The 24556-nt window shown below is 41.7% G+C and overlaps 1 protein-coding gene across 3 annotated transcripts in view; it reads left to right on the top strand.

Annotated features, from left to right (window-relative positions):
* Positions 1-24556, top strand: part of LOC122813371 (bromodomain-containing protein 3-like) — a 1265442-nt gene that overhangs the window by 51678 nt on the left and 1189208 nt on the right. For 2 of the 3 annotated variants that reach the window (XM_044085659.1, XM_044085657.1), the window contains exon 2: positions 9223-9358. The exons of the other annotated variant lie outside the window; for it this stretch is intronic. The gene's annotated coding sequence lies outside the window, so the exon portion shown is untranslated. The remainder of the gene's footprint in view (positions 1-9222; positions 9359-24556) is intronic. 3 annotated transcript variants of the gene reach the window in all.

The raw sequence follows: 24556 nt of genomic DNA, 5'->3' as shown, positions 1-24556 counted from the left end.
CCCAAACTTAATTTGGCTTTGTGATAGGGAGATCATGCCTGCTCAACCTGGTTGACTACTTTGATTCAGTCACCAGGGCTGTGGATGAAGGTAAGTCAAGTGCATACAGCCTACCACGATCTGGCCAAGGCCATTGATACTATTCCTCACTCGGGAATTATTGATAAATTCTCCAAATTAGGCATCACCCTTATATCACCAGGTGGGTTGCATATTGGTTCACAGAAAGTAGCGGACTCCAACTAAGACTGCCGACAAGTCATGAGCCGAGTTCCACAGGGGGTCAGTCCTGGGTCCTCTCCTGTTCGGCATCTTCTTTTCCGAAGTCCAGACCAACACGCCGGGACTCTGGCTGACCAAATTTGCAGACTACTGCAAGCTGGGAGCCATTATTAATTCCCCAAGTGGTGCAGACATCCTACAGAAAGGCCTCACTGAGACCAATGACTGGTGTTGAAACCATGGCCTTTAGCTTAATGCCAAAAAATGTCATCCCCTGTGGTACAAATTCAGTTTTCACTAATTACCACATTAATGGAAGCCCACTGAACTCTGAAGGCATTATGAGAGATCTGGGGATTTGGGGTGACAGCAACCTTTCTCACCATCTCATTACTAAAGTTTTTGCATCCAGGAAGAGAGGGATGGTAATCTGTCTGTACTCTTCCCTCATTAGACCAATCGTAGTGTATAATGCCCTGTTGGGCATGTACCTCACTAGACACCTGCAACAGCTGGAGAGGCCACAGAAGTACCTCATGAAGACGATTCTAGGCATTAAACACATGTCCTACACGGACATACTCCAAAGACTCCATTTTTTCTTTGTCTCCTATCGCCTACTTGGAGGCAATCTTTGCTTGACTTACAAAGCTATGTCTGAGCCAGCTCTGTTAGAAATGCTACATCTAAAGAAATTCCATTCTTTCCACACCACATGCTGCGGAGACCTCAACCTCATTAGCACAATCAATAGAACATGCTGGAGGGGGACAGGTTACTCACCCAGAGACTGCCCATGTTCTGGAATAGACTTCCCATACATGTCAAGCAGAGCACCTTGCTACCCGTCTTCAGGAGAAATCTTGATGAGTGGTTGGGTAATAGAAAGTTCACCCCAGGGATCACTCCAGTGGCTGTACTTGATAGCGACACTGGGAACTAACATCAGGTGGCACGGCCCCATGACACTTCTATGGGCTAGGCTTGTAAAGGCTCCAGGGCCATTGGCCTAGTATACACCTTTGAACCTATACGTGTGTGTGTCTGTATGCACACACACACGTATGTATAATGTATGGGAGCGCTACAAAAGTCTGAAAGACCAAAATACTGAATCTCATAATACTGAAAACACACAGGATACCAACACTTGTATTCCAGCACAAGAACATACAGAAAACTATTACCCTTCAACTATAAATGGGGGGGAAAGCCCCCCCTGCACCCTCCACACCACCTGCTACTTAATTTATCAACTCTGAGATTGCATTTCACTGCAAAGTGCAATCTCAGAGTGGATGGGAGTTCAGGAGTGCTTGCCCCCCTGCTTATACTTGGAGAAGAGTAATATGGTTTATTTTATTTGTTTCTGTATGTACTTTTGCTGGAATATATCAAATGGTGGTATCCAGTGTGTCTTCAGGAGTTTGGGCTTTCAGGATTTTGTACCGCTCCTGTGTGTGTGTATGTATGTAGAGATAGATATATATATATATACATATATATAGATATATATATATATATAAACATATATATATATATATATACATATACATGTATATACATATATATATATATATATATATATATATATATATATATATATACATATATATACATATATATATATATAAAATATATATATATATATATATATATATATATATATATATATAAATATATATATATAAATATATATAGGATCACTACTGAGTGCTTAAAATACCAAAGACCAGATACCCGAAAGACGGGAAGACCAGAAGCATGAATTTCAAAGTCGCAAAGTACGGAGATGTTGCAGTAGCACTTCTGGTGTTGCAGTTTGTGAATGGATAGGTGGAAGGTCAGGTAAATGTCTGTTTGTGTTGGTGGTGGTGGTTGTGTGTTTGTCTGTATAGTGCAACCTCGGAGTTAGAATATTTAAGTAGGGGGTATGTCATTAATAACAAAGTTGGCCTCATTTTTCCTTTCGAAAATAAACTGAAAACCAGGCCTTTATCTGTTCCTCAAATTTTAGACTGGAGTGTTTTACTGGGTCTGGCTCAGGGTTTAATTCAGGCTATTGATCTTTCTTTTAAAGTAGTTTCTGGTAAAATGAAGAGAGTTTCCTCTTTTCCTGAAGGGATTCAGGATTCTGAATCGGAACAGGAAGATGTAGCGATGTATTCAAGGTTTTTCTTCAGATTTCTCAGACTGATTCTGCCTGTGGGTTTTTTTTTCTCTTGAGACTATTGCTAAAATGCTCCAGTGTTTTCAGTGGGTGAACACTGAGGTTTCTCAGTTCCCAAGATGCTCGAGTCATTACAGAAGGATTTACAGAGCCCTTCACCCATCCCTCTTGTTCTGTCTACAGTAGACGTGTGTGCACTACTGCCAGCAATTTTCCTGTTAGCAGGCCAGCTGCCCCTAAAAAGGCAAATACGATGTATAGCATTCCTCAGTCGTAAAATTTTATACCCTGTTCCCAAACCTGACCCAGCAACTATAGCCTTGGGTGATCCCACTGCTGTTAAACACTTAGCTAATTCCAGTCCTTCCTTTTTTGGTAAGGATGGGAAAATTGATGGGTATGGGGGAAGTGTGTCGACTTCTGCAACTTTGGTTTTCAGAATTTTGAATTATCAAGTTCATATATTAGTTATAACACATTCTGAAAGTATGAGGAATATTTTAAATGCAGGTTCTTCTGAGGAAAAATCTGCTTTGTCGTTTAGTTTTTTTTTTTTTTTTTTTTTTTGCATAGGTCACTACTTATTATTTGCAGTGTCTCTGTCTTCCATGTCAATGGCCACTTATACTGTTTTAAGAAGGCTTGCATGGCTGCATTCACAGAACCTTCCAGATGTTAAAAATTAAGATTTTAATTTTTCCCTTGGCTAGAGATTGTTTGGCACCTCTACTGCCTAGGTGATAGTGTGATGAAAGGGGCAAGCTGGTCCAGGTCATCTCTAAATAATTTTCAACCCTCCTTTTCTAAGTTATTCTTTCCATTTTTGGCAGAAAATGTAATTATTAGTCTCAACAGAGTTCAGGTAAACAGATGTTTAAGAAGGAATGGCAATGGAGGTCCACAAAAGTCTGTAACCTGTTAAAACCAAGGACAGTCCTGTATGTCTGACTAGTCAAAAGACCTTGTGTCCCACTCCCACCCTGACCCCCTTTTCCTTCCTGAAAGTCCTAATCTCCATTTTTCTCTCATCAGATTGCTTCAGATAAATGGGTTCTGAATATCATTCATCAAGGTTACAGATGGCGCTGGGAGGAAATTCCTTCTTTCCAGGGAGTCATTTCTCATCTTCCAGATTAGACCATTTTCCACATGTTCTGCATCACATGCTGTTCTGAAGACTAATAATCAGTTTCCCCTTCCCAAGTGGGGAAGAGTTTTTATTCAAGGGTGTTCCTGGTGCCAAAGAAGGAAAATGGTTGAAGGCTAGTTCTGGCACATGCTTTCCTAAACCTGTTTGTAATAGGTTCATAGGTTGATACTAGGCTATATGCTCTAGGGCATTTATCAGCCTAGCCAGAGTGTGTTTGGCTTCCGCTACCCCTTAAAAATGGGTTTTACTGTGCCTCTGTCTAGTAGTGACACAGAAGTGATCCCCGGGGTGAACCTATGATCTCCCATCCACTCGTCAAGATTTCTCTTGAAGGGAGTCAGTGAGGGGCTCTGCCTGATATGGACTGGGATATAATAGTGTCCTAATTCAGAATGATGTCACTTCACAACCTGTTACCTCTTCCTTTTTCAAGTTTTCTGGTGACACTAGACTTATCATAAACTTATTCATCCAGACGTCAGACATTTAAGGTTTTGTATGAATGGATCACATTATCACTTCTGTACCTTTGGACTGTCCACTGCACCAAGAGTGATCACAAAGTGTCTAGTTCGAGTTACAGCTCATTGCAGGCTATACGGTATCCACATTTTTCCATTTTAGATAACTTGCTTATGCAAAGACTTTTTTTTTTTTCCAGTGCGTCATGTATCTCTCTTGGTTGAGATCTCTTGCACAAGCTGGGATGCCAAACGAGAAGTCAAAAGTCTGTTTTGACTCTCTCACACAAGATGGTCTTTTTGGGATATCCACTAGACACCTCAGTCCAAATAGCTTTTCTTCCTCATGAAAAATAGATCTATATTTAGATCTGTTTCTAAGGTTTTCCCCACAGACTTGGGTCACTGCAGGAGAACACCTCAGGAATTTGGGTCTCGGGGTATTTGCTATTCTCATGCTACCCTTGGCAAGACTCCAAAGGAGAAAGATACAGTGGTATCTAATCTTTTGTCCCTGCATCAACACCCTTTGTTTTCAAATTACAGTGATGGAGTTTGTGAGAAGACATGTGTTCTGGTGGAGACTACATGTATCCTCAAATCCAGGTATCTTTTTCTCCCCCCTGCTCCAAAGCATTTGGTTACCACAGATGTTTCGGACTTTGAGGAGCAGTTTCAAGAAGGATAAATTTGCAGGGGTGTGGAACATCAAGGATATGGATGCCAACACATAAATATCTAGATGCTTGCCCTGATCAAGGCACTAGACACTGAACCATCTTTGGCCCCAAAGGACCTTTTGAAAGTTGTTAGACAATACCATAGTCATGTGGTAAATCGACAAGGAGGATCCAGGTTGTACCCTCTCTGCAGACTAGCCATATTAGCTTGATATATAGCTTCACAGTACATTGTTATTCTACAGGTATTCTGCATTCCATCAAAGCAAAACTGTGTTACAGATATGCTGAGCAGGACAAGGGCAGACCTTCGTGATAGAAACTAGATCAGTGGAATTCCAAAATTGCATCCATCTTTGTGGAGTTCAAGTAGACCTTTTTGCCTCTTTGAATAATTAGCTGGCAAGGTTCTGTTTCCAGGCCTCCATCAAAGAAGTCCTGGAAGACTGCTGATTTTTCTTTCTTTGGACAGGAATGTTCCTTCATTCTTTTCCTTCCTTTCCCCTAATATCCAGGGCACTTCTGAAGATTCAGGAGTCCTCCCCTAACATCATTGCGGTGATTGCCATCTGGTCTAGGCAGCTGTGGTTCTCCCCTGTGGAAATGGCAAGGTGCAGTTGCCACAAGACACCTCAGACTGGATTGCTCACAAAAGAATGGGGTGCTTAATTCACTCCAATAATCCATTACAGTTGACTCCCTGGGCGAGAAGGTCTTTTTAGGCATCTGTTTGCCAAGAATGTGCAACAGGTGCTAATGTAGGCACAAAAGCCTACCACTAAAAAAAATTGTATATTAGCAAATAAAAACATTTTTCTTTGTGTCAACAATATAACTAGCACCCATTATCTGGTTATACAGTATTTGTATGATTTACTAGTCTTTGATCTTTTTATTCCTGTATCAAAATTAATTTATTTGACATTTCAGCATGTCTGCCCATAGTTTGTTCTCTTTCAAGGCAGTCTCATGCCAAAATGTTCTTGAAATGGGTTTTGCATAAGGGGCCACCAAGTAAACCAGTGGCCCTTCCTTGGAATCTTAATTGTGTTAGAGAAGCTAGCACTTGCTCCATATGAACTAGGTAATCTGACTGACTTTAGCTTTCTAACATGGAAAACTGTGTTACTAATTGCTCTGACAGCTGCAGTATAGGTATTTGAGTTGTAAGCTCTTACGGCAAGTCAACCCTTCCTCATTTTCCATAGGGATAGGGTTTCTTTGAGAACTATTACTTTTCTGCTTAAAGCTGTATCCAAGTTTACTTAAGTCAACTACCTTCTCATTTTCTTTACTGAATCTAAAAATGAGGGAGAAATGATGCACCATACCTTGTACATCCACAGACAAGTCTGGCACTATCTTGACAGAGCTAAATCTCACGGATCTTCAGATTAGTTTATTTCTTGTGAATGTAAGGAGGAGGAACCTGAGTCAGACTCTTTCCAAATGGCTGTTTAAGGCTATTATGTAATTATCATAAATCTATTTAAGGCAGGTTAAGGTCCTGTTTTCCATGGGCTTGGCTTCATCTATGGCTTTGTGGAAAGGGTTTGATTCTAGAAGTATTTTGAAGCTACTACTTGGTTCTGTGTGTACATAACTTTTATAAAGCACTAAGTGTTTTCTTTTCTAGGTCTAAATCAAGCTTTGCTAGGACAATCCTCCAAAGGTGTTAATGGATGCTCTCCTGTATTCACAGAAAATGCTGGAATATTTGAATAATGGGCACTTTGTCTGTAGCCAGGAATGACCTTAATATATTGTATTCCAAGATAGATTTGTGATTGGAAGACTTGCTGGTGAATATGATGGTGTATAAGATGGTTTATGGCTGTTTAAAGGTGTGAACACTGCTGTTATACCAAGTATTTTTGGAATACCTAATGAGCATAAATTGCTATCTGACACCCATTACGTCCTGTTGTTGCTGCCGGTCGATCTAAATAGAACCCCCTAGCGAAGTACATTGTTGAAGCAGTTCTCTGTGGACAAAAATTACGTGTTGAATGGTACTTCGCATTTTTTTTAGATCATTTAAACAGGTGCCATTTGATAGTGATTTGGTTTTCATTGTTATTGATATTAGTGATTTGTTTTTGCTAATGCAACTGCGGTGGTGGTGCTGCGTTAGCGTTGTCGCCTCACAGTAAGACGTTGTCCCGTTCAATTCTCAGCTAGAGCGTCTTCTCTGTGGAGGCGTGTGAATGGGTGTACCTTCGTTGAAGGTTGTGCGTCAGAGCTGGCAACTCTGCACGTAAAAATCTACTGCCAATCATTAGTGGACTGGAGTTCCTCTCTGGCGACCCCTAACCAGGAAAAAGCCGAAAGACACAACAACAACATGCAATTGGCCTTCAGTGGTTTAATGATGTACTAGTAGAAAGCTCAGTTTTACCTCAAAAAGAAATGAATTTATTGGTAGAGTGTGCTGACAACCTACTTTCCATCAGTTTTGTGTTTTTTGAACACTAGTATTACTGGTAGACAACTGGTGTTGCTATAGGGGGAGCTGCAGCCCCCATTTTTCCAACATTTTATGGTGGTGGGAGAGGCACTAAGTTTTTTCCTTTTGAATTTCATGTGTTTATGAAACTTGAAGGCAGTGGTGGTGTAGCGGTTAGTGTTGCTTCACAGCAAGAGGCTCTCCAGTTCGATTTTTGGCTGGGTTTGCCTACTGTGTGGAGTCTGCATGTCTTCCGTGTGGTCAAGTGAGTTTTACAGACATATACAAGTAGGTGCGTGTGCTTTCTGTAAAGGTTGGGAACCTGGCTGGCAACTCAACACTGTAAAAACTCCACTGCCAATCAATCTGCGGACCAGTGTTCCACTGCTGTGACCCCTAACCAGGAAGAGCCAAAAGATCTGAGATACCATGACATCTTTATTTTATGGTCTGGCAGTGTTGATTAGTTGAATGTAACTACATCACCAATGTTACCGCATTTTTTATTTTTTCTATGCAATTTGATTGTGTTCAGATTATTTAATGTTATGTTGTATAAGGATGTTCTCAAGTCATGGTTTTCCTCCAAAGTGTATATAAAGCCCACCCACTCGCATAGTGTGTTACATTATAGAAGCAGCTATCCACCTTGGCAAAAAAGGAATGTTTTAAAAGACAAATTATACAACTGCCCCCCATTAATATTCAAAAATGTGCACGCTGATTGGTCAGCGTACACATTGTAAATCAGAGTTATAGTAATGGAAAAAGGTCCAGTCGCCCGGACTTTTTCCATTACTATAACTCTTTTTTCACACTGTTTCGCTATGTTAAACGAGTTTAACATAGCGAGACAGCTTTAAAAAAAGCAATGGAGATTCTCTGTTGCTTTTTTAAAGCTGTCTCACTATGTTAAACTCCTTTAACATAGAGAGACAGTTTGTAAAAAGCAACGGAGATCTTACTTTCTCCGTTGCTTTTGTCAAAACTGTCTCACTATGTTAAACCCATTTAACATTGCAAAAACAGTTTGTAAAAAGCAACGGAGATCTTGCTTTCTCCGTTGCTTTTACCCACAGTTCTGATGTACTGCTTAGGCATACGTATGCGCAGTACATCAGAACTGCCGCAGAATACCAGACAGCTGCGGAAGGGCAGCAAGGAGGCATTATACAATGCCATTATTTAAGAAAAGTAATTTTTTTTTTCTTAAATAACGTTGTATAATAGCAATAACCCACGCCTGTGTGTAGGTAATGCTGGATTTACCCACGGTTGGCTTTGTTTGGCCACTTGGGCTTCGCCCTCGTGACCAAACCACGCCAACCGTGGATAAATCCAGCATTACCCACACCCAGGCGTGGGTTATTGCTATAATGGTCAGGATTTCTATGTTAACATCGGATGAGGGTCTTTTTTTATGGAACTGAATAATATAGCACGTGTTTAATAGAGGTTCCCTGCCAGGTTTGGTGGAAGTATGCATACGTGAAGTTATCAAATGGAGGGTGGCTAGATTTTGACCTATCTTGAAGGAACCTGACAGTTATTGACAACTTGGATGGTCTTATTAAAAAACATTTGGAAAACTTAATACAGCCATGGTTTGTGATTTTGATGGTTTTTCCATTGAGGTTTGTGCTGTTTTACAGAGAAATTGGTAAACTATTACCCCCATGAATTTGCAGAACATTTTGGGGAACAAACCTTTAATGGTTTACAGGAACAAGAGTAGTTCAAAGAAACTTTGAAAATTTCCAGAGGCGCAGCAGAGTGAATTGCGGTGTATTCACATACAGATGTGGTAGTTGCCTACAATGCAGGTACATATGGACGGGGGCTAACTTGCTGATTGAACATGTGCCTTAGGCTCTTGGCCCTAATGGTAAAAACAACTATAGCACAAAATGGGTGGTCTCTGTGGGACGTTATTCAGCCAGCACATCATTTAATGTAGGTAAAATTTAATTCCCCCCTAAAAAGGAGAATTTATCAGCACGTTCATGCTGTATCTAATAAAGATGTTAATGCTTTTTGTTAACTGTCTATAGAATGCATTCATTTTCAGAAACATTCCTTTTTCACTCTCTAAGGTTACACCATCAGAGAGAGAGGGTAACTGGGCTGTCCTATTGGAGGCGCGAGAGTTACACTGGCAGTTGTATTTGGATGCTGCAAATACTCCTGGGCTGAATGACATATCAATTTCTCGTTTGATGTTGAACAATGGTAAGCTGTAATGGAAGGGTACCAAAGTGCTAATGTTTGTATGCGTTTAATGTTTTTTAAATGTATAATGGTGGTTTTCTTTCCCTGAATGATTTGTAGATTTTAGTGTTTCCTGTCTTTGGCCACTTGATGGCAGTGTTGCAGTAAGTAAGGTTTTTAGAAGCAGGAAGGGGTTGTCAGTTCATGCATCATTTTTGAACGAAAGCATTAACTTTGAAGTGTGCCCTATTTACTTGCTTTGGGTGCTTCATTTTTTCTTCTTTCTGCATCTCTCTTCAGAGTTGTGGAAGTTTAACTTGTCATAATGGTAGATGTTCAAATGATCACTGCTGGCAGTAGATGCTCCCTCCTTCTATCCCCTTTTTTGGTGGGTGTGTTTTATACGCCAGGGTGAAGATATTTGCTTTGTTCCTAGCATAGTCCTTTCAGGACTCAGCCTCGTCCTTTCTATTGGTTGGAAAAGTGAAGCTCTGATGGGCTTCATGTTCAAACTTGCCTTTTAATCAGCTGAGCTCAAATTGCTTGACAGTTTGAGCAGGTGGAAAGGTGCCTTCAAGCTTTGGAAGCTGGCTGGCCAATATATCTCCTTGGCAGGATGCAACCCATGTAGCTAAGGCTACTGCAGCAGTAATCATTTGATTATCTACTGTTATGGTAAATTCAGCATACACATTTGTATTGTGTTCCCATAGGTTCATACTAGGCTATCTGCCCTAGGGCATTTATAAGCCTAGCCAGAGTGTGTATGGCTTTCGCCACCCATATTAAATTAATTTTGCTATGCCCTTTTTCAAGGTTAGTATAATGTGCCTCTGTCTAACAGTGACACGGAAGTGATACCCGGGGTAAACCTACGATCTCCCATCCACTCATCAAGATTCCTCTTGAAGAGAGTCAATGAGGGACTCTGCCTAACCTGGACTGGGATTTTATTCCAGAGTGAAGGGAGCCTCTGGGTTATGAATCTGTCCCTCCAGCATGTCCTATTTATTTCAGTGCTGAGGTTCAAGTCCCTCGAGCATGTAGCTCGATGGGATTTGGATTTTCTGAGGTGCAGCATGTCCATTAATTCCGGGTTGGACATGGCTTTATACGTTGGGCACAGATCGCCTCTGAGCAGGCGGTATGCCACTGAGTAGAGCTGGAGTTTCTTTAACCGGGCAGCATACGGCATCTGTTTGAGCCCCTTGATCCTCTTGGTGAGGTACTTTTGGGGTCTTTCCAGTTGCTGCAGGTGTCTGGTAAGGTACATCCCAAAAGGGGCATTGTACTAAATTATGGGCCTGATGAGGGATGAGTAAAGAGGCACGATGACCTCCCCTGATCTAGATGGGAATCCCTTCATGATTAGGTGGGCTATATAAAATGTTTTTCTAACCACTTTGGCCACGTGGTTGTCAAATGAGAGAATGCTATCAACTTGGGTCCCCAGGTCCCTAATTACTTCTTCTGTACTTAATGGATTACCACCAATGTGGTAATTTGTGGGCACTTTGTTTTTGCCAAAGGGGATGACTATACACTTTTTGGCGTTTAGCTTGAGGCCATGGCTCTGGCACCAGTTGTCTGTTTCTATGAGGCCCTTTTGGAGGATGCTTGTGTCGGCTCGAGAGTCTATTATGGTGCCCAGTTTGCAGTCGCCTGCGAACTTGGTCAGCCACAGTCCTTCCATGTTGGCCTGTACCTCCGAGAAATATATACCGAGCAAGAGAGGCCCCAGGACTGAGCCTTGTGGGACGCCACTTGTAACTGGTTTGGAGTCTGACATGGCTCCAGCTATTCTAACTATGTGGGTTCTGTCCTTGAGCCAGTTTGCAACCCATCTAGTGACATAGGGGTTTATATTTAAGCTGGTGAGCTTATCTATAATGCCCGAGTGGGGTATTGTATCAAAGGCTTTTGCGAGGTCCAGGTAGGCTGTGTGGACCACCTTCCCCTTGTCAATGGCCTTGGTGACTGTTTCAAAGAAATCGACCAGGTTCAAGAGGAGGGATCTGCCCTTAAAGCCAAACTGGGTAGGATCCAGTGTCTGCAGGTCCCCAATATCTTTATTTATAAGGTCCATGATGATCCTTTCCATAGCTTTGCAGACCAAGCTAGTGAGACTTATGGGGCGATAGTTTCCAGGATCAATTGAGGCACCACCTTTGTGGAGCGGGACCACTGTTGCTGTACGCCACTCTTTGGGTACATATCCTGTAGTAAGGCTGAGATTGAACAGTAGTTTTAGGTTTGGGTTTAGCTCTTCTTGGAGTTCATGTAGGACACAGCCCGGGACACCGTCTGGTCCCATTGATGCTGTTTCTTGCTTTGGAGAGGGCAGCTCTTACCTGAGCATCTGAGATGTCAGGGGGGGCAGCACTCTGCTGGGATAGATATTAGCCCTTTTGGTGGGGATGGGGGGGGGGGAGTTTGCACTGAACCTGTCAGCTAGGATGTTGGCAATGTCTGTGGGTTCGGTGTATTTTTTGTCATTTTGGACTAATTCTGAGCATATCTGTGAAATCCCACCCAGGTTCCTAACATAACTAAAGAAAGCCTTGTGATTATCCTTAGTGTCCTGTGCAATTTTTCTCTCGAAGCTGGCCTTAGACGATTTTATGAGTGCCCGTAGTTTTTTGCTAATACTGATCAGAGATGCCTTCCCTTTTTGGGATTTTGCTCTATCATGTAGTAGCTTCCTTCTATTGTATAGTTTGTTTATGGCTGGGGTCCACCAGACAGGACATCTGCCTTTGAAGGATTGGGTCTTGGTTTTATTTGGGATTGCATGATCCATGCATTCCTGAAGGTGTTCATAGAATGCGTTTATAAAGGATTTGCGGTCTGGGCCGTATTATCCACAGGCCCGGGAGCTTTGAAGGATTCCACCTTGGTTTTGAGGAGTATGAAATTTGCTTTAGAGAAGTTTTTCACTGTGGTTTTCTGGGCATGGGGTGGGGTTGGGATGTGAATATCCAGTGAGTTTAGTTTATGGTCTGATCTTACCAGTGAGGGATACACTTCTGGTTTGGAGCATAGAGTCCCCATGTTGGCGATGATCAGGTCCAGTATGTTTTCCCCTCTTGTGGGAGTGGTAACAAGTTGTTCCATAGCATTTGAGTTTATAAATTCTAGGAACCTTTGGGCTAGGGTGTTGGAGCTAGAGTAATGCTCCCAGTCTATGGTTGGGTAGTTGGTCACCCAATATAATGGTGTTTGGAGAGACCTTCATATTTTCCAGTGTTCTCAGGAAGGCCGAGTGGGGTTCCTGGGTTTGGGAGGGTGGTCTGTAGCAGGCTATAAACTGGAAGGCAGTTTTACCCACTTTTAGTTGCACATGGATAGTCTCTGATGCTTCGTGCTGTACCACCAACTTGGAGGTGTGGGTATCTTTGACGAATATTGATACTCCCCCCCTCCTTTTGTGGTTCGGTCCAAGTTTTGGGGCCGAAAAGCATGGTATGAGGTATAACCTGGTAGTGCTGGGGTGCTCTCGAGAGCCTTGAACCAGGTTTCTGTTACTGCACAGATATCAATGTTCTCCATGCTAAGGAGAGTTTCAAGTGCGTGCATCTTGAGGTTTAGACTTCTGGCGTTGAGTAGCATTACTCTTAGTTTCTTATCCCTTGTGATACCTATGGAGGTGGGTTTGTCTTTTGAGCCTTGCCTAAAAAAGGCACTATGGGGTTAGCAAGAGCCTTTGCCAATATCCGAAAGCCCAGGGGTGACAGGTGCAAGCCGTCCCTAGCGAAGCATCGTGGCTTGTCGAGCATGTCATCCCAGGCTGACAGGAATTGGATCCCCTTTGAATGACACTAATACTTAAGCCAATTGTTGAAATTGATAATCTTGTCTTCATACTGTGGTATCATTCTTGGTGAGGGTAAGATGCTACTCAAGGTTAGGGTCATACTGGCCTGGGCTACATGCTCAGAGAGCTCCTCTGTCTCTTTTTCATGTAGTCCAGGGAGGTACATCTCAGGTCATTCACACCAGCATGGACAATAACTGAGTCATATTTGTACTTCCCTTGGAGTGACCGGAGTGCTTCCTAAATAAAAGAACAGATTTTTCCAATCCTGGACAAAAACCTTCGAGTGAGATCTGCAAAAATTTTTTGGACGGTTAAGCAAATTTGCAAGACACTAGCAAAACAACATTCCAAGGATTTTACTCCAGAAAGAAATAACTTATGCCTATCCTTGCCTTCTATCTCCACTCAGCATGGTCTTACCCTTAAAATTGCAGGGCATCTTTTATGCCTTCTTGCACAGATAGTGTACTAAACATTATAGAACACAGATGCAGACTTCATTTAGCATCCCCTTCTATTTCATCAGGGGTTCTTCTGCCCCCAAAAGAAAAGTTTCATCTTTTTGCCTCAAGTCATTGTAGAGTCTCAAGGGGTCTTAGATCCAGTCCATGTTTTGCAATGGGTGCAAGGCTTTGATAAATTCTTTTTCTTGTTCCCAGAAAAGAAGGAACATTGCAGTCAACTTTAGATTTGTCCTGTTTTACCTTCCTTTTCATTCCAAAATTCAAAATGCTACTACTTCAAGCTCTCTTCCATTCTCTTTTCCAACCTTGGATCTAAAAGATTATGTACATATCTGTGTTTTTAGTGAATGGGATGATGCTTTTTTCAGTTTTGAATCTTGAGGTTCTAATCCCAGGTAGCATTCAGTTACTTTATCTTCTGGTCTTGCCTATGTCTCCACCAAATACCTTGATCTATGGATAACTAATTGGAGCTTTCAAGGCTTAGACATTTTCCATTATCTAGATGATTGCCTGATCACAATTTCTACCTGACAGGGCACCGTAATGACCTTAAAGTTGTACCATGAATTTTCTTTCCATTCCGGGATTCACACTGAATTTAAGTCCCTCTTATTGAAACCCACATAACTGTTGGGTTTCTTTCTGGACACCATTTTTTCCTTTCTCCATAAAAAATGCAAGTTTATCAGCACTTTGTCTTCAGATGACTTCAACAGGAAGATATCTAAGGGTCCTACACTTTGTGGTGTTAAGGTTGAAACGAAACTAAACGCAAATGAAGCTTCAGTGCTTGGCAGGTTTAAAATTTATTAAACACTTGGGAGAGCATACCCTGGAAAATGTCTCCCCGTATACAAGGAGTCATAATCTTTTAATAGGAAAGCTTCAACAAAGTAATAAACTGAGTCATACCATTGCTAGTCATCCAGTAGAAAAATAAATAATGCAGTTAATGTTATGTCTTTCGGCTTATCCCGGTTAGGAGTTGCCACAGCGGAACTCCGGTCCGCTAATGTTTGGTAATGGATTTTTACGTGCAGAGTTACCAGCCCTGACGCACAACCTTCAATGAAGGCACGCCCATTCACGCATGCCTCCAGACAGAAGATGATCTAGCTGAGAATCGAACGCGACAATGCTACCGCAGCACCACTACCGCGGGTTAACTAATGCAGTTAATACAGTTCATTATTCTAGTCATTTACTGACTAATGAAAATGCATCGCAGATTAGTTATAGTTTCATTATTTACTTTTTCTTGTAGCATTCTGCTGAGTATGAGAATATTTTTTCTACCATGTGATTTAGGAAGAATGCTTCAGGCACAGAAAATAAAATGACATTGTATGAAATATTTTCTTCTATCATGTAGCATAGTAGAAAGAGTGCTGCCTTTAGAACAAGTAGTCTGCATTCTTCCATGTTTCTACTTTCGGTACTGTGGTGCATACACTAACCTGAATCCACATGCAACTTCATTTCAACCCTTTTCAATCATTTGATGCTGTGAAAGCATCATATACATGTCATTGAATATATTGTCATACATCTTCCCAAAACTTTTGAAAGCTAACTCCTCATCTTCACACTATTTTACTTTCATTAACTTTATCTATAAATGATAAAATCAATATGTAAACCTTGTAACAATGCTTTTGATTTTGATGCAACGATTTTAGTTTTACGTAAAAATAAAAGCAAAAACAGAATTATAATGCCACTTGTAATAAGCATATTAAATTTTAATAAACTGCCTCCCCATCCTGAAAACAAATTAGTTAACCAAGTCCAAAAACAAATCGCACACTGGAGCCAGAATAAATTGAGTGCTTTCGTCCCATTTATTACAGAAGAGAAGTATTAATTCTGAAGAAGTTCTGTAATAAATGGGACGAAAGCGCTCAATTTATTCTGGCTCCAGTGTGTGATTTGCTTTTGAGTTGGTTTTTTATTGCATAGTTTTTAGTTAACCAAGTCCATTTTGTCTGCCCATTTTTGGATGATTTCCAAATGAGTGGGGAACTCTGAACAGCCTACCTGTCCTTGGAGGCGTGGTTTCTGCCCAGAAAGTGTAGTTTTATTGGCCATTTTGGGCTAATTTCAATCTCTTTAATCTTTCTGGTATAAGAACCACATTTGCACATTTTTGCATTTGTATAAGCTCAGCAGATCCTGCCCAGGTGTCCTGCAGAGACCTACAGCACCAGTGAGACAAAAGGAGAGACTTTGAAGTGTTTAAGTACCTTTTTCTGGCTTTTTTCTTGATATTTTCGCTATCTCCGCCTAACCCGCTCATTTTCTGGCGTCTGTTGCTTCTAAAACGCTTATTTTTGTACTGTAATAGCATTTATTTGTGTTTGCACTTCAAAAAAATTGTTTTTTGTTGTAAATTGTATTTTCTATCGTTACTGGCTTCCCACACGTGTGACAGCCATTACTGTTCTTTAAAAGTGTTATTTCATTTGTTTCCACTGTTTTACTGAAAAAAAAAATCTTGCTATTTTCCCGCCTTACTAAGCTGGAAAAGTCCAGTTTCAGATACTTGCTGATACCTGGACTGTGTTTAAGCTTCTGTGTTTGGCCAGAACTTACTTGGGCAAAAAGGAAGTTTCTTTATTCACCAATGAGAGTGGGGGGCTCTGAACAGCCTACCTGTCCTTGGAGGAGTGGTTTCTGCCCAGAAACTGTAGTTTTATTGGCCATTTTGTGCTGATTTCAATGTCTTTAATCTTTCTGGTGTAAGAACCGCATTTGAGCCGTTTTGCACATAGCGCAGCGACGGTTAGCTAGGGTTAAAGTATTCCTGGCTCCGCTGTGTCTGCTCTCCAGATTTTCCCTTAGCACTAGCCAGTTCTTCCAGATTTAGCACTCAAATCAGCGCTTTCCGACTAGCACTTGATCCAAAATGAGATAAAAGCACGCACCACCTATAGTACTCGATCCCCTACAGTTGTTTGTAGGGAACAGCCAAACTACTCTCCCCACCAGGTAAATAAGAATATGTTCCAAAACTCTCTCAGGCATGTCCATGAGCCAGCTCTCAAGGTATTCTCTTGTTCACCTGATGAGTTTGGACATCTTGAGGCAATGTCACAACTGCCTCATGTACACAGACAACCCTATCCTCCTACCACACAACACCAAAATCTGTGAGAGATGCACTTGCAGAGCTCTCTCCAGCCATGACTGGATTTGACAATCAGGAGGAGAAAATACAAACCTGCAACACTCCACTCACTGCACATAGACCCACTAAACGTGCAACTGCCAACCCCACACATAGATACACAAAGACATATTTGGAGGCTCTAAATAAAAATTTGCAAAAACAGCAGAGACCTCCAAAGCAGACACGCAAGCAACCTACACCCACTAACACACTGAAATAAACACACAACCTCCAAAACCAGTGTGCCAGGCAACCACAGCCCTTAAGACACAAAACACCATACCTAACACACTTGTAATAGGTGACTCCATAGTCAGGCGCACAAATGTCCCTCTCACCAGGCTGAACAAAGAGAAGGTCACAGCCAGCTGCTTGTTGATGCCAGAATATACCACATTACCCACGCACTCAGGTCACTCCATGACAAGTACAAATATGAGACTGTCATTGTCCATGTCGGTGTGAATGACCCGAGACATACCTCCCTGGATTACATGAAAAGGGACATAGAGCTCGCTGATCATGTAACCAAGGCAGGTACGACCCTAGCCCTGTAACGGCATCTTACCCTCACCAAGAATGATACCGCAGTACAAGGAAAAAATCATAAACTTCAACAATTGGCTTAATTTCTGGTGTCATTCAAAGGGGATCCAGTATCTGCCTGGGATGACATGCTTGACAAGCCTCGATGCTTCGCCAGAGATGGCTTGCACCTGTCACCCCTGGGATTCAGGATACTGTCAAAGGCTCTTGCCACCCCCATAGTGCCTTTTTTAGGCAAGGCTCAAAAAACAAATCCACCGCCGTAACAAGTACCAGCGACAAAAAACTGCGGGTCATGCTGCTCAACGCTAGGAGTATAAACCTCAAAAATGCACTCTCTTGAGGCACTCCACAATATGGAGAGCATCGATATTTATGCAGTAACGGAGACCCTGGTTCAAGGCTCAAGAGAGCACCCCAGCGATACCAGGCTACAACTCTTATCACACATTTCGGCCACAAAACCCAGACCAAAATACAAAGGGAGGGGGCGTATCCATATTCATCAAGGATAATCACACCTCCAGACTGGTTGCAAAGTATGATGCCTCTGAGATCCATGTGCAATTTACAATGGGCAAAACTGCAATTCAGATTGTAGCTTGCTACAGATCACCAACCTTGACCCATGGCACCCACATCTTGTTCCTCGCGATACTGGAAAACATGAAGGTCCAACCGAACACCCTTATACTGGGTGATTTCAATTACCCAAACATTAACTGGGAAAACTACGGAAGCACTAATACCTTTGCTCAGCGCTTCCTCAAATGTATAAACTCAAATGCCCTGGTCCAGTTATTAACACCCCCACGAGAGGTAACAATATACTGTACCTGATTATCACCAACATGGGGGATAAATGCTCCACACCTGTGGTAAATTCCTCATTGGTCAGATCAGACCATAAACTCATCACCCCAGATATCCACATGCCACCCTCACCCCCTCCCAGGGAAACCACAGCAAAAAACTTCTCCAAAGCAAACTTTATGCTACTCAAGACAGAGCTGGCAAATTTTGTTACTCCCATGCAGAATGTAAATATGATTGAATCTGCTGTATCCTACACAAAAGCACTCTACAAGCACTTGCAGGAGTGCATGGACCGTGCTATCCCAAACAAGACCAAGACCCATTCCTCCAAAAAGAGGAAACCAGTCTGGTGGACCCCAGCCATAAATAAACTCTACAATAGAAGGAAGAAATTATTACAAAAGAGTGAATTCCCAGGAATAGAAGGGATCCCTGACCAACCTTAGCAAAAAGCTAAGAACCCTCATAAAAACATCTAAGGTGAACTTTAAAAGAAAAATTGCAACAGACACCAAAGACAACCACAAGGCATTTTTTAGCTGTATCAAGAACCTAAACTGCAACACTCAGATCTGCTCTGAGCTACAGCTTAATGGTTCAAAAGTCACAGAACCAACTGATATCACCAATATATTGGCAGATAGGTTCAGTGCAAACTTTACCCTGCCCTCAACACCTAGAGGGCCCATATCCATACCAGACGATTGTGCTGCCCTTGAAATCATAGACACCCATGTGAAAACAGCACTCTCCAAAGCAAAAAATACAGCATCCATGGGACCTGACAGCATCCCAGGCTGCGTGATGCATGAACTCCAAAACAAATTAATCCCACACATTAATACCATGTTTAACCACAGCCTCACTTCAGGCTATGTGCCCACAGAGTGGTGCACGGCAACAGTCATCCCACTCCACAAAGGAGGTGCCACCACTGACCCCGGGAACTACAGCCCCAATCAGCCTGACCAGCATAGTCTGTAAGGCCATGGAGCACATCATCATGGAACTCATAAACAAAGACATCGGGAACCTACGAACTCTAGACCCTACCCAGTTTGGGGTACGTAAAGGGATGGTCATGTCTCCTCAATCTGGTTGACTTTTTCGAAAAGGTCACTGAGGCAATAGATGAAGGGAAGGTGGTCCACACAGCATACCTTGATCTTGCCAAGGCATTCGTTACCATTCCCCACTCGGGAATTATAGACAAACTCACTAACCTAAACATAAACCCCTACATAACAAAATGGGTTGCCAATTGGCTCATGGATAGAACCCATTCAGTGAGAATAGGAAAAGCTAGATCAGACTCCAAACCTGTGAGTTGTGTAGTACCACAGGACTCAGTATTGGGACCCCTCCTGTTCAGCATCTATTTCTCCAAGATGCAAGCAAACATGGAGGGATTATGGCTAACAAAATTTGCAGATGACTGCAAATTGGGTGCCATAATTGACACTCTTATTGACGTAGACATCCTTCAGAGAGGGGTCTCACTGATACAGATACGTGGTGCCGAAATCACGGCCTCAAGTTAAATGCCAAAAAGTGCATTGTCATACCTTTTGGAGAAAAACAAGTACTAATGAATTACAACATAAGTGGCAGCCCACTTATCACAGAGTGTGATAAGAGGCCTAGGGACACAGGTGGATAGTAACCTCTCCTTCGACAACCACATCGCTAAAGTGGTTGGAAAATCCTTCTACATGGCCCATCTTATCACAAAGGGGTTTGCATCTAGGAATAAGGAAGTTATTGTCCCCCTCTACTCATTAGTTATTAGACCCGTAATTGACTACAATGTCCTGTTCTGGATGTACCTTACAAGACATCTGCATCAACTGGAGAGGCCTCAAAAGTACCTCACAAAGAGGATAATGGGCCTTAAACATATGCCCTATGCCACAAGGCTAAAAAAACTCAAACTGTCGCGTACTGACTACTCAGAGGTGACCTATGCCTAACATACAAGGCTATGGCATCCCCCGAATTGCTGGAAATGCTCCACCTAAGGAAAACCCAATCCACCAGAGTTGCACGCTCAAGGGACATTAACCTGACAGCAGCAATAAACAGGACTTGTTGGAGGGACAGATTCGTGTCCTGGAGACTCCCCTTGCTCTGAAATAAGGTCCCCATATATGTGAGGCAAAGCCCCTCATGAGCGCTCTTCAAGAGGAATCTTGATGAATGGATGGAAAATAGGAAATTCACCCTGGGAATCACGTCTGTGGCCCTGCTCGACAGAGGCTCAGGTAACTAAACCTCATGGAAGGCGAAAGCCAACACACTTTGGCTAAGCTTAATTATGCCCTAGGGCCAATAGCCTAGTACTTACCTATGAACTACATATTGCATGCTCATTATCAGGAATAAATGAACAGCATTCCTTATGCATGAGTGCGCACATACCCCCTTTCGATGCAAGTGTGAAATCAAGCACCGTTCGATTTTGAAGTACTACAGCATGCATGGCACTAAGTTCTAAAATGATCAGGTTAATAGTCTCAAGTAGAATTACTTTATAACACCTCTAGTAATTTAGAAAGGTTTCTCAGTTCACATATTGACTCTACAGTTCCATAAGCAGGTAATATGCCAGCTCTAGAAATAACATCATCTCCCAGGTCCCTCTGAGAAGGCCTTTAAAAGCTGTTTTCTCTAAATTATAAATCCATGAAGCATCTACTCTTCCAATTGTTTTTATGGTGAGTATCTCGTACATTACGAGTTTTACCACTAGACAGGGCATCTATATGTCAAATAGCTGTAAAAACCCTTCCAACACTGCAAAACCCTGACCAGTTTGCTGGTAGCCAGGGATATGGTATGACCCTTGACAGTTACTGAAAGTCTGAGTGCAGCACTTTTCATCACCTAATATTAATAATGAAATAGCTGCCCCAATTTCACTTATTGGCACTGGAAATAACTGTATTCCCCCATCATAAGCAAGGGGGGTAGGCACATCTACTAATTACTAACATTTAAAATCTTGTCATATGTATTCAGAGTGGCATGAAATGTTAAATTTAGGATGTCAATCTGCTAATTTCTGTTTAGATTTTGTTTTTCTGTCAAATTGAACTACTTGCAGGGATCAGGAACTGCAGCAGAAGAATGAAAATGACTACAATTATGACAACAATCGGGCATTGATTAACTGATCGAGGTTGGAATGTGTTCAAACATAAGTTTGCTTTGTGATGAATAATTTGTAGATATACTCCAAACAAACTCCAAAAAGGTGGTTGTTTGAATTAGATTCCAAGAGATGTGGCTGGTCACTTGACTCAAGGAAAATGTCCTTTTCTATTGTCTCCAAAGCATTACTTGGTTCTGTCCTCAGTTTCTATAGCTCTCCTGGTATGAGAGGAAACTGGCCCTTCATCAGAGAAGATTGCATAGGGTGGATCGAAAGGAATTGGTTGGATGCCTTCATTTGACATGTTTTTTCAGACATGCGAAATGTGGATCCATGTTAAAGATCTTCAGGTCTGACTGCTATTGTTGTAACAGAGTACAAGGAATGGGCCTTTCCACCATGGTTGGAGGGCGTGTTGTCTGGCGAAGAACGAACAAGCACCCAGTGTCCTGGTTGGACATCATGTTTTGGATCAGGCTGGAGCTGAGCAGAAATTACCTGCAAATGGAAATGCTGTAGAATAGAAACAAGTTGTTTTACAATAGGCAAATATTGCTTCTGCAACTATTTGCAGATCAAGATTTATGGGGAAGGGGGTGGCTGGCATCCTCATGGGACATCATGCGGATTTCATGAGGTGAGAACTTTCTTGGTGTATTGATGGAACTGAGAATAGAAAATAGGACTGGAGGCAATGCATCTGGCCATTTTAGTCCTGTTTCTGCACTGAGTTTTAGTAATCTAGTTTTTAAGGTTTGGTTCATTCTTTCTACTGTGCCTGACGCCTGTGGTCTGAGGGGGCAATGCTATTGAATAAATACATTTAAGACTTTTTACAAAGTTAAATAATCTGACTAGTTTCTTTGTCAGTCAGTGGAGTCATTCTTGATGGATGGGTAAACTTCCACCATCCAGAAAAAAACAAACCGTCAAAACTAATGAATATTTTAACTTTGCATACAGTGGTAACTCTGTGAAATTGCACTGGATACAACAAAAAGGTCCCCGCAGCTTTTTAATGTGCTGCATGGGAACAGTTACATATTAAAATATTAAACTTCAAACACATGTTGCATGTCTGTACAAGATGCACAACCTCTGAAACATCAGGTGCATACCAATCTGTCAGTCTGTTTAATCAAAGCATTTTTCCCAGATGGGAGGGCAAATGATAGACCCATACCAATTGAGGTAAGAGTCTGTGATGCTACTAACCTTCCATCTGGATGGCGCCAAAGTGAGTCTGGGGCACGACGGCAGCCGTCACAGATCCACCTTACTCTTACAAAGTCGTCAGCTTGATTTTTGAAAAGACAGTACTTTAAAGTTGCAGGTACACATTCAACTTGAAGAGGCTGCAAGAAACAAACCTGAACAGATTTTAATAAAGCAGCCTATTTTTCTGCTGTATCAGCAAATGCATTTCCTGCTCTTTCAAATGAATTATCTAATTTATGAGTGGCACTTTTTTAACAGCTGTTTTCCTTGAGAGAAGCAAAACTTTTGACAGTTCAGTTATAATCACTGCATTTTTGATTTTGGGACTTGCAGAGAATCCCTTTCTCTCCACAATGTTCCAAAATCATGCACAACAGCACAGGTGCACTTAGAGTCTCTATATACAGTAGCAGTCTTTCCTTGTGCTACAAGCCTGTGTTAGTTCTACTAGTTTAGCTATTTAGGCTGAAACATTTCCTTGCAATTGTCCAATCAGTAATACTTGGATAATACTGCAAACTGCAGATGCAGCTGTCATTTGGCCATCTTCCTTTCTGATGCATGATCCATCAAAGAAGAAAATTATTTCAGGGTTTTGCAGTGGAGTGTCCTGAAGATCAGGTCTAGGAGGAAGTACGTTGAACCTCATGACTGTTTTTAACGCCCTCATCAGCAATAAGTGAAGCTGGATTTAAAGGAGGACCTCTGATTTGCAGAGATTGATTATAAGTACAGCTATCTCGTATTTGTTTTAGTCCTTGACAATAGAGCATTAACAGCGTGTGGAACTGCAGCAAAAGTATTGTGACCTAAAGTACGTGCTGAGGACATGTCTACCAATCAGTTGCAGCTACAGCTCTTGGACAAGAAGGAAGTGCAGCTACTACTGGATCAAGATTTGTACTGTAATAAACAACTGGTCTAAAGCCATAATTTTTCTTCTCTGCTAATAATCTTAATGCTGCCTTTTTATGTTTGCAACAGAAAAACTTTTGAATAATCTCGCAATCCTAATGCTGGTGGTTTTAAAAGAAGTGATTTTAATTGGGTAAACACTTGTTCATGGCATGGCTGCCATGGAAGGGATTCAGGCGTATCTTTTAATAGTTCTAGTAGGGGGTTAATTGTCTCCGCATTGGATATCTACTGCCTACAGTAGCCAGTTAAACCAAGAAATTCTGTAAGCTGTTTTAAAGTAGTGAGTCTGGGTGCCATCTGAATAGCTGTGACACGGAAGGGTATAATATGTTGTGCATTTTCAGAAAGTAGATATCTAAATACTGTATTTCATTTGCCAAAGGTGAAGCTTAGATCGGGAAACTTTAAATCCTAACTTGGCTAATTTAGTTAAAATTTAGTATCAGTCTGACAGCCGATATAAGAATTGGAAGATATGAAATGTCTACATACTGTATTAACATAGACTCTCAAGGTAATTGCGTTTTATCAAATTTTTTCATTTCTTTTGAAAGTAAAGTAGGTGATTCTACATATCCTTGGGGTAAATGCGTCTATATTGCTGCCCTTTGTAAGTAAACGCAAACCAGTATTGACTATCGGGATGTATTGGAATAGAAAAGAAAAGCTGAGAAAACATCTGTAGCTGAAAAAGTGGTAGCAGAAGGAGGTATTAAGCTAAGCATAGTTGCTGGGTTAGGTAGTACAGGGGAAAATGGGCATTACGGCTGCATTTACAGCTCTCAGATCTTTTTCTGAGGATGAGGTAGAATTATCTTTAAATTTATCAGGACCAAAATAACCGTCCCTGTCTATAATTATTAGAAACTGAGTAATATGCTTCCGTGATCCTGATTTTTGCCATTTAGAAAGAGAAGTACCCCCTTTTTATCTTGCCTCAGAATGCTAATAAACATTTGGTTGGTCTTTGAGTGAATAAGATCTGTAGCAGAAGTAGTCTTAGGTTGGCTAGAGGATGGAGGCGATTGAGGTGCCTGAGGTGTTTGGATAGTGGAGGTGGACGATTCAGATTGCCTCCCTTGAGAAGGTGGTGAGAGAGTGTTTTTTGTGGTGGAGA

This window comes from Protopterus annectens, chromosome 10.part0 (assembly GCF_019279795.1).
Source record: "Protopterus annectens isolate FY-2018-M chromosome 10.part0, PAN1.0, whole genome shotgun sequence".
Taxonomy (NCBI): domain Eukaryota; kingdom Metazoa; phylum Chordata; order Ceratodontiformes; family Protopteridae; genus Protopterus; species Protopterus annectens.
The sequence above is the reverse complement of the archived record's forward strand: the minus strand, read 5'-3'. Positions and strand labels throughout refer to the sequence as shown.